The sequence below is a fragment of the Miscanthus floridulus genome, chromosome 1 (assembly GCF_019320115.1).
Source record: "Miscanthus floridulus cultivar M001 chromosome 1, ASM1932011v1, whole genome shotgun sequence".
NCBI classification, from domain to species: domain Eukaryota; kingdom Viridiplantae; phylum Streptophyta; class Magnoliopsida; order Poales; family Poaceae; genus Miscanthus; species Miscanthus floridulus.
In genome coordinates, this window is record NC_089580.1 from 185,903,720 (window position 1) to 185,913,257 (window position 9,538).

The 9,538-nt window shown below is 43.2% G+C and overlaps 1 pseudogene; it reads left to right on the forward strand.

Annotated features, from left to right (window-relative positions):
* The first annotated feature begins 6,434 nt into the window (after window positions 1–6,434).
* Window positions 6,435–8,969, forward strand: LOC136468193 (protein FAR1-RELATED SEQUENCE 5-like; annotated as a pseudogene).
* Window positions 8,970–9,538: the final 569 nt, after the last annotated feature.

Below are 9,538 nucleotides of genomic sequence, written 5' to 3' on the forward strand. Positions count from 1 at the left end.
TTTAATTTCCTCCTGTTGTTTTATTAGGACAAGGGGGCCTCCCTGTATTTGGCGCGGTTCTGCCGGCCGGAATAACTGAGTCACCTGTGTGCTGTGGCCCCATGGGTTGCTTACAGATGGTTTTGCTTTGCTGTCTATAATTTCTATTTGCTGAAATGTTAAAGCAGGTGAGGTGGTTTATTTTGAGTTTGGTAGACTCGTTGACAGTGGTTATGTACATGTTGTAGAATTGGTGTGTGGGTATGTGTTTATATTTATAATAGAATAACATGAATTTTGCTTGATCAAGAAAAAAACTAGAAATTTTTAACATAACGAGGAATAATTCTGAATAAATGACATGTCTAGACGTAGACAATTAATATTTGTATTCCTTCTAGAGTTTCATATGTGACACTTTGTAGCTGTCATAAAAAAACATTCAATACTAACCATGATTTGGTATGGAGTATCGTCAGAAGCGACGAATACTCCGAGCCATAAATGAACAGTCAAAATGAAGAGAAGTAGAATTAGGAAAACAAAAGTAAACACGTCTGAGTCAAACGGTCAACCTTTCATTGAGGCTAACAATTAAAGCTACTTTCTTTAACCCGTGCTTCTAGTTGGTGTTTGCATCGTGGAAGTAAAAATTGCTTCTAGATGAGTTTCACGTTATCACGACAGATATCTGGCCGATATGTTGCATGGACCGTTTAACGATCACCTAAGCACGACTACCTATCCACCTAATCGCCTATCCAAGTGCCGAAAACTTCAAAATGCACCAGAGCACCGGTCATATGACCATGCGTACTGCGTGCGTACAGAAGTCTCCCTCCCTCACTAAAAGTCTGTCGTTTTCGTTTCCCGATAAACAACTTTAACTAAATATATATTAAAAATATTAATATTTATGATACATAATTAATATTATTGGATAGCTATTTAAATTTAGTTTTTTAATAAATTTATTTTAATATAGAAATATTGTATGTATTTTCTATAAATTAAATCAAAGTTATCGATACATAAACCATGGCGACTAACATCCAGAACTAAGGAGGGAGTACACGCGCTACACGCTAGTCCGTTGACTACTCCCGATTTGGCTTCGTCTGGATAATTTTGTGGATATACTGTACTACGAGAAAGGCAGCATGGCAAGGTCGGAGCGCCACGTGGGACGACGCTCAGCTTCGCGCGGTCAATCAATCGTGCACGCCGTCGTGTTCCCGCCGCGTTCCTTACGTGTCGCCGGCAGGCGGCATCCCAGCGCAGCGCATGGTGGCAATGGCATACACCCCGGCGAGCCCAGCTGACAGGATCGCCGACCGCACCGCGTAGCTTGGTGAGGGCAGCCCGCGACCCACCCAACACCAGCAGGACGCCGACGCGGAGCGCCGATCGCATCGCCAGGGATGCGTGCGGGTGCGATTAGGATTAGCATCGGATAAGGCCCAAATTATTGGGACCAGGGAGGCAAAATATTTCGCATTGAATCATGCAAACGCGCCAATCGATTGGGGTTCCAAATAACTTGTGGAGTACTAGTACTATGCTACACCATTGCAGAAGTACAGGCGCACTGTTCCCTGCTTGATGGATAACAAGTTGCTGCTTGAGGGATATAAGTCGCTCCAAGCAATCATTCATCCCGATTCTTTATAAATATTCAACGCTTGGCGATTTTTGCCAGCTCATCTGGATCATCATCCCTTACTGGTGCTCAATTTGATCATATCATACTACAATTTAAGCCTGGTTTAGTTTCTCCCTCTAAAGTTTAGTCCCTATCACATTGGATGTTTGACACATATATGGAGTATTAAATATAGACTAAAAAATAACTAACTACACAGATTGCGACTAATTTACGAGACGAATTTTTTAAGCCTAATTAGTCAATGATTTGACAATGTTGTGCTACAGTAAAGCTACATTAACATATGCTAATGATGGCTTAATTAGGCTTAATAAATTCGTCTCGCGAATTACCGATGACTTCTGTAATTTATTTTATTATTACTGTCCAAACACCCCGATATGACACCCCTACAGTTTACAGCCTGTTCGACAGGACTGAAAAATAAGCCAAAATACTATTCCGACTTATTGTTGTGATAGAAAAATACTATTGTGTCTGAAAACACTGTTCATGTAAGTACGCTGGACAGCCCAGCCCCAGCCGGCCGAACGGGCTATTAGCCCCTAGATTTAAACACCACCTTAATTCATAACTTCAGTGTTTTTGTGAGCTGTGGTCACTGGCCAATTTAAGCGTAGCTTTGTCTAAATTGATTTTAATTTTAATCACAATGAGAGGAGAAACATCGATTCGGTTATGTGTCGGTGGTGCCACTGATTTGATACAGATGAAGTGATGAACACATATCCCCGGTAGGTCGCGTGTAGATTTCGTCTGGACGAGCGCAAGAGGACGAGGATTCGTTTTGGAAATTCGTTTTTCTGGAGGGTAGGGTGCGTGTCAATTCGGACCTCATCCTGTCAAGATCGGCAAGATTGAACTTCCTAGCTAGGCGTCGGTGACGCGGTGAGGTTAAAAAAAAACGTCCTTCCAAACAACCCCAACCGTGCTGCGTCTGCGTGTCTACCGTGCAAACCCTTGTGTTTTCGCAGCTCTGGAACAGTTTCGCTTTCGCACCATACAGAACGGCTGGACACAGGCAGGCCACAATGAAGGCGCCTGATGAATGCCTGATGCTGCGCAGCCGAGCAGTACGCATCACGCTCATGATAGGATCATTATACAGGTACAGGGCTACCATTAGTGCCTCGAATCAACTCCATGGACCTGACGCTGTCTCCAACAACGGCCCCGTTCGCTTAGAGGAATTCTGAAGAAATCTAGATAAATTTGGAGAAATTTGTGAGGGGAAAACACTGTTCCGGATGAAAAAATAAGCGGATCAAGTCGAATTTAAAGGCACGTGAACAGGGCCAACGAGACCCAAAATACAAGACATATTCGTTCTTTGATTAACGTTACAGACAAATGGTTTAATACATATTCAACATCTTTTTCAACAACAGTTGCTAAAAGGGAATCCTTTCTGTAAATAGATTTCCAGGAGAGAGGATGTTAATATTTGAATTGTGCCTGTCAGACAACCTAAAATAGATCTTCCGTATAGATACTATGTTAGAGGCTAATTTAGATATCTTATTACCCATTTTAAGTTTAGGTTTCCGTATGCGTTAGAGCACATTTAGTTCCCGGATTTGGGAGTGGCCAAATAATTAATGCATTACTGTAGCGTTCGTTTGTATTTGTGAATTATTGTCCAAACATTGACTAATTATGCTCAAAAGATTCGACTCGTAAAGTACAACTAAATTGTGTAATTAGTTTTTTATTTCGTCTATATTTAGTACTCCATGCATGTACCACAAGTTTGATGTGACGGAAAATTTTCTTTTTATATAGTGCATTTTTTAGAGTTTAATGGGAACTATACATGTCCTTAGTCGTTGGAGACAGTCTGAATAGGTCGGCTCTAGGCGGATAACGCAAAAGATTCGGTGGCAGGGCCGCTGCCTGGGCAGCGTGTGGTACAGCCGTACAGGAATGCGGCGGCCGGCGGATGACGGCTGACGCTTGCCCTCTGTACACGATTTGCAGTTACAGCAGGGCCTTGTTTAGACCGTAAGAGTTAGAAAAATTTGGCACTGTAGCACTTTCTTTTGTATTTGATAATTATTGTTTAATTATGGACTAACTAGGTTTAAAAGATTCGTCTCGTAATTTACAATTAAACTGTGTAATTAGTTATTTTTTTTATCTACATTTACTACTGTATGCATGTGTCTCTAGATTCAATATAACGGAGAGAGAATGAAAAAACTTTGGAACTTTAAAGCAATCTAAACAAGGCCCGGCGTGCGCTTATCTTGGCAGGTTTCCTGTGGCCCTCCACCTCGCTTCGGTTGCAGCTGCCGCCGACTGCTGTCTCCACGAGACCACGACCACGCGAGAAGAGATGCCGAGTAGGCCGGCGTGTGGTTCTTGGTTGCACTTGCACGCTTGCAGCGAGGAGCTGGTGCCCCGGCACGCGAGCGTCAGCACCGCCGAGATCGCGGCCGTGTGCCGCGCGTCAGGGCGAGGCACGCGGACGTGTAGCGGGCAGTGCGGAACAACCTGTCCGCGGCACGGCAGATTTCTCGTCGTCTCAGTTACCTACCGCGAGCACCGACCGGGGCGGAGGATCGCCGGGTCCGTGTTCCAGTAGCCCACCATCCCGCCGGGTCGCGCTAGCGCAAGGGCGGGCGCCTCCGTCTCGGCTCGCCCACGGCACGCGCACGCGCGCTCGGGTCACGCGACGCAGCACGCGGTGCTTCCAAGCAGAGTGCATGCTCCGGTTTCAGTTTCAGGACGGGTAAGGTGTAGTGTAAGGACATGGCGGCGGCGCGGTCCGGCCCTCACCGACAGCCGTCGCGGCTGCCGCAGGCGCATCTCTCGGTCGCACGTCACCAACGATCCGGACCGGTAGCACGGTCGTCGTCTGGTTCAGCCGTCCAGGCGTTCAGCATTTTGTGAAAATAATCATACAAGCGCCGTGTCCTAGTCGACGAGCCATCGCGCGAAGGTCATGCTCAGTTTGTTTGGGAACGAAGCTCGCGCTGCGACGCCCGACCTAGCACAAACAGGCAACGTGCCAACTCAATGGCCGGCCCAATGATAGATGCACGAAAATGAACGTGGAGCTGTTGCAGATTTTAATAGTATGTACGCTTATACGAATTTAATAAAGTTTTCTGGAGGCCAATTTTAATAACACTTGCTGGCTCAAAAATTAATAGGGACAGAGAGAGAAAGGACTTTTTTATGAACTCAAACTTTATTAACTAATATGGGATTTTTTTTTTAGTAACTCAAAATTTTATAGGGACAGAATATAAGAGAAAGATTTTTTTTTTTTGAGGGGAATAGAAGAGAAAGAAATGAGAGAGGACGCCGATGATTGGATCCTAGAGTCCACTAAGCACATGAGCCCATTCACGATCAACTTCTACTGGGCCTAAAAATTAGGCCCAACTCCACTCCTTGTTTCACCTAAAAAAATCCACACTTGTAAAATAGACCCTGGAGACCTCTGAATTGACGAGTCACTCTCTCACCGAGGTAGAGGATTCGTGATTGAGGCTTTTACGTGTTTGCATTAAAAAGTTTAGCAAAAAGTCTACTCCACCCCCCCAACTATGGGGATGGTCTACATAACCCCCTCAACTATGAAGCGGTCTGATTGACCCCCTGAACTTTTCAAAACCGTCTATTTTACCTCAGGCGGTTTTCAGCGGCGGTTTTGCTACATAACACCCTCAGGGTTTTGTCTTTTTCTTATTTCCGCTGAATCTTTGAAAAATCATAGTAAATCACAGAAAAATCATAAAATGGAAAATCTAATTTTGTTGGACTCCACATGAATAGATCTACACAGTGAACATATAATATAGTACGCTTTAGTACAAAGTTTTTGCTGTAGCTTTAGATTAATTGGAAAATCCAATTTTGTCTGTAATTAATTAGAATAATTCATAGCTGCAGCTTCTATGGTCCAATTGTGGTGAAATTTTTATGGTAGGTTAATTATTATATGCTTAAACTATAGTAAAAATTTCGTACTCATTGAACCATGTATAACTTAGTTATAGATAAATTCCAATTAATTACAGACAAAATTAGATTTTCTAATTAATATAAATCTACAGTAAAAGTTTTGTGCTAAAGTGTACCATATTATATGTTCACTGTGTAGATCTACTCATGTGGAGTCCAACAAAATTAGATTTTCAATTTTATGATTTTTCTGTGATTTACTATGATTTTTCAAAGATTCAGCGGAAATAAGGGAAAAAAGACAAAACCCTGCCGCTGTAACAAACCCGCAGTTACTGTAGCAAAACCGCCGCTGAAAACCGCCTGGGGGTAAAATAGATGGTTTTGAAAAGTTCAGGGGATAAATCAGACCGTTTCATAGTTGAGGGGTTATGTAGATCACCCCCATAGTTGGGGGGTGGAGTAGATTTTTTCCAAAAAATTTATAATTACACACGAGTTATTATAAAAATTAATAGAACACCAACGGAATTTTTTTGAAGAGCAAAAAAAAAGTTTAGGTTGATAATACTTATATGGCCCCGTATCGTATGCAAACCACCATACTTGTGCAAACTTTGCAAACTAATGATTTGGACCCCATGATGCTCATCCGAAGGCTGTGGAGAGAGGTGGGACTTTTTTACATTTAACAGCCCGCCAGGCACTAGTAATTGTGTTTTATTTTCCAAATGACCCCCCTAATCGCCCGATGCTCCAGTAGAATCGAAGCCCCCTAATCGCTCCAGTCTTGTCGAAGTCAGCCACCGCCGGTCCATCTTCGACTCTACTGCCGCCGCCGCTCCTCGTCATGACTCACCGGCCACCGGACTCGAAGATGCTGCCCATGAACGCCACCCTGTTGCTGCCCACGAACGCCGCCCCGATGCTGCCCATGGTTGCGCACTGCCCCGATGCAGGTTCGTTTCTGCCCTCCTATAAGACTGCCGTCTTGACTTTCATCTTGAGTAGGATCATTGCTAACGTCCCTGCATGCCGCGGATGGTGAACCTGCAGTCGTCGTTGATTCTGCGTCCTTTGAGGCCACCAGCATGGATAATGCCGGCATGACCATCATGGACGTCGATGCCGGAGTTGGAGCCTACCTTGAAGAACTAAGCACACCACGGGCAACCTCTTCTCCTAATATAGCAGATAGTTGCAAAGAACATTCGAAGCCTATGGTTGGAATGACATTTGATACACTCATAGACGTGGAGAATTTTTACAAGGACTATGCACATGAAGCTGGTTTCTCTGTTCGTGTTGGTCAGCACAAGAAGCAAAATGAGGAAATATTTTACAAGCGGTTTTTTTGCTCAAGGGAAGGGTACAGAAAGGAGAAGGTACACGATGTTAGTGATCAATCCGGGAAAAAAAGGAAGACATCAAATGTGGTGGAAACCCGATGTGGCTGTGAGGCACATATTGTTGTTAAGCTTGGTAGTGACAAGAAGTATCGAATATTTTCAATGTTTGAGGAGCACAACCATGGTTTTGTGTCGCCAGATAAGAGGCACTTGCTAAGATCCAACCGTCGTGTTAGTGAGAGGGCAAAGAGTACTTTGTTCAACTGTCATAAGGCTAGCATTGGCACGTCCCAGGCATTTCGCCTTCTCCAAGTCAGTGATGGTGGATGTGAAAATGTTGGTTGCACGCTGAGGGATTTGAAGAACTATTATCGTGACCTGAGGAGCAAAATCAAGGATGCTAATGCACAAATGTTTGTGGGACAACTTGAGCGAAAGAAGGAAGTAAATCCTGCCTTCTTTTATGAGTTTGTGGTGGATAAACAAGGATGACTTGTGCGTGTCTTCTGGGCAGATGCCATATGCAGGAAAAACTATTCTGTTTTTGGTGATGTGCTTTCGGTAGATTCAACATATACTACTAATCAATATGATATGAAGTTTGTGCCATTTACTGGAGTCAATCATCACTTGCAAAGTGTTTTTCTTGGGGCAGCATTCTTGGCTGATGAAAAGATCGAGTCATTTGTATGGTTGTTTCAGACCTTTCTTAAGGCTATGGGTGGAGTAGCACCTCATCTAATCATAATAGATGAAGATGCGAGCATTAAGGCTGCTATTGCTCAGATTCTACCAAATACAACTCATAGACTTTGCATGTGGCATATCATGGAAAAGGTACCTGAGAAGGTTGGGCCCACCATAAGAAATAATGAGGAATTCTAGGAAGTATTAAACAAGTGTGTTTGGGCCTTTGAGAATTCAAGTGAGTTTGTATCTGAGTGGAATTCTATCATGATAAAGTATGAGCTGATTGGAAATGAGTGGTTTTTCGCAAAGTTTGACATTCGAGAATCATGGATTCCAGCATACTTTATGGACATACCTCTAGCAGGACTTCTTAGGACTACATCACGATCGGAGAGTGCAAATTCTTTTTTTAACCATTTCATTCATCGAAAGTTATCCTTTGTTGAGTTTTGGCTAAGGTTTGACACAGCTTTGGAGTGCCAGCGCCAAGAGGAGTTGATAGCCGACAATAAAAGTCGTCACACCAATCCTAAATTGATGATACCATGGGCCATGGAGAAGCAATGTAGTGTCGTATATACTCATGAATTTTTCAGCAAGTTTCAGGAACAACTCATAGTTGCAAGAGACCATTGCATTATTCAAGGGATTTCGGAGTCTGAAGATATGAAAACTATCACCATCAGCAGCCTGTCTAGAAAAGAGCGAGTGGTTCAGATGAATAAGTCAAACATGTTTGGTATGTGCTCCTGTAAATTTTATGAGTCATATGGCATCCCGTGCCGTCATATCATCCAAGTGCTTAGAGGCGAAAAGCAAAATGAGATACCATCGATTTATTTTATGAAGAGGTGGGACAAAAGGTGTAAAAGGTGAATTGACACGGCTGATTTATTTTCTATTCAAAAATTATTTTGTATGTGCAATAGTGTTGATCGGATCTTTATTTTCATAGAGAACTCTTCTTCGATGACGAAGGTAACCTTCTCGATGAAAAAGCTAAAGATCCTATGGAGGTGGCAATGCGGAGAAAAATTTCAGATTCACGTAACAAGTTTGAAGATCTTATCCAGATGGCCAAAAACTCTGAACAAGGAATGGAATTTTTATATTCTAGTTTAGCAAACCTTGTAGAACCTCTCCAAAATATCATTCATGCTGCTACAGTTAATAAACAAGATGAGTTTAAAGCATTCCTTGGTGGCAAAATCCCACAAGAAGTGGAGATACATCCACCAAATGATATCAACTCTAGAGGGCGATGCAAAAGAATTAAAAAGGGCAAGGAGAAGAAGGCACCAAGAAAACGGATGTGTGGAAAATGCAAGCAATTAGTGGATCATGACGCCCGTAATTGCCCAAACAATGCATGATCATTCCTAGTGTTAATAGCTGTCGATGTTTCACTATCGATAGCCTGCCACGGGGGTACCCGGGGCAGTATGTTCGGGCTTCGGCGTATGCTGAACTCGATGGTTAACACAAGAGACAGTCGATTTATCCTGGTTCAGGCCCTCGATCATAGATCGAGTAATAACCTTACGTCCAGTAGGCGTTAGCCTTTGCGTTGGATTGATCGTGATATGTTGTGTTGTACAATTGTCGTCCTCTCGTCCAGGAGCCCTGCCCTCCTTTATATAGTCAGAAGGTCAGAGTCCTAGTCGGTTTATAATGAGAGTTACTAGTAGGATTACTAAATAGTACTACTACTAGGATTACAAGGGAAGAATCCTAGTTAGACTAGATCTTCTTTTTCCTTTGTGGGATATCCTATGGGTCCCGTATCGACAAGCCCCCGAGCACTTCATGGTTGAGCTCTGAAAGTCTTGTTTTGCTTTTTCAGGTCATGATGAGTAGTAACAAATGTCATCCGAGTGCTTTCTGGAGTGAAACCTTGTAGCGTTTCTTGGGACCTTCGAGTGGTGAGTGCTTTTTTGAAGAA